Genomic DNA, 737 nt, shown 5'->3' with positions numbered 1-737 from the left:
CTTATTCTTTATGTTGCATTTATATGAAAAGAAGAGAAATACCAATTTAGTAGCATGGTGGATACAAATCAGTACCTTTGGAGCTAATATATTTGACCCGTTATAATTAAAATACAAGTAGGGCATTCTTTACCATCCGCAGGCAAAATGGGACAAATATTCCTCTTCACCGTAAGCGATAAGGCTGCCACAATTAGAACCAATCACAAATCAACATCTATGAATGAAGGCAATAAGTATGTTACCGTTGGAGACAGTATAGCTAGCGGTGCGTAGCTTAGTTTCAAAATGGTAAATTGAATCAGTATTCTATTAAGAACAAGAATTTAAAAAAAATATTAGGGTATACAAATTAGCAACGCTAATTCTTTTTTATTAGTTACTGTTTAAAACTTGCTCAAACGGAACACCCGATCTTCGATCTTTCGGGAATGTTTTACTTTCATTGTCAAGGAATGTCGAGTTAAAGGTTTGGTTGCAACACGCACAATGCCTTGATCACATTGCACCGAAATGCGCCCGGAAAATCCTGCTGTGTTATAGACACATTTTTTGCGGTTCCTTTATGAATTTGTTTTGTTTTACCTCTTTCTGTATGATAAATACTAGATCTGCAGTAATGCATCCAACCTGTTTATGTGTATGCCATAAGAGACAAAGTGGACAAATCCAGTTCAAACCGTTTCAAATAATAAATCAAAACTTAGGGTGATAATGTCGTGATTTTGGAATTGTGA

Source organism: Aplysia californica, unplaced genomic scaffold, assembly GCF_000002075.1.
Source record: "Aplysia californica isolate F4 #8 unplaced genomic scaffold, AplCal3.0 scaffold00487, whole genome shotgun sequence".
NCBI classification, from domain to species: Eukaryota; Metazoa; Mollusca; class Gastropoda; order Aplysiida; family Aplysiidae; genus Aplysia; species Aplysia californica.
This window is presented reverse-complemented; position numbering follows the sequence as displayed.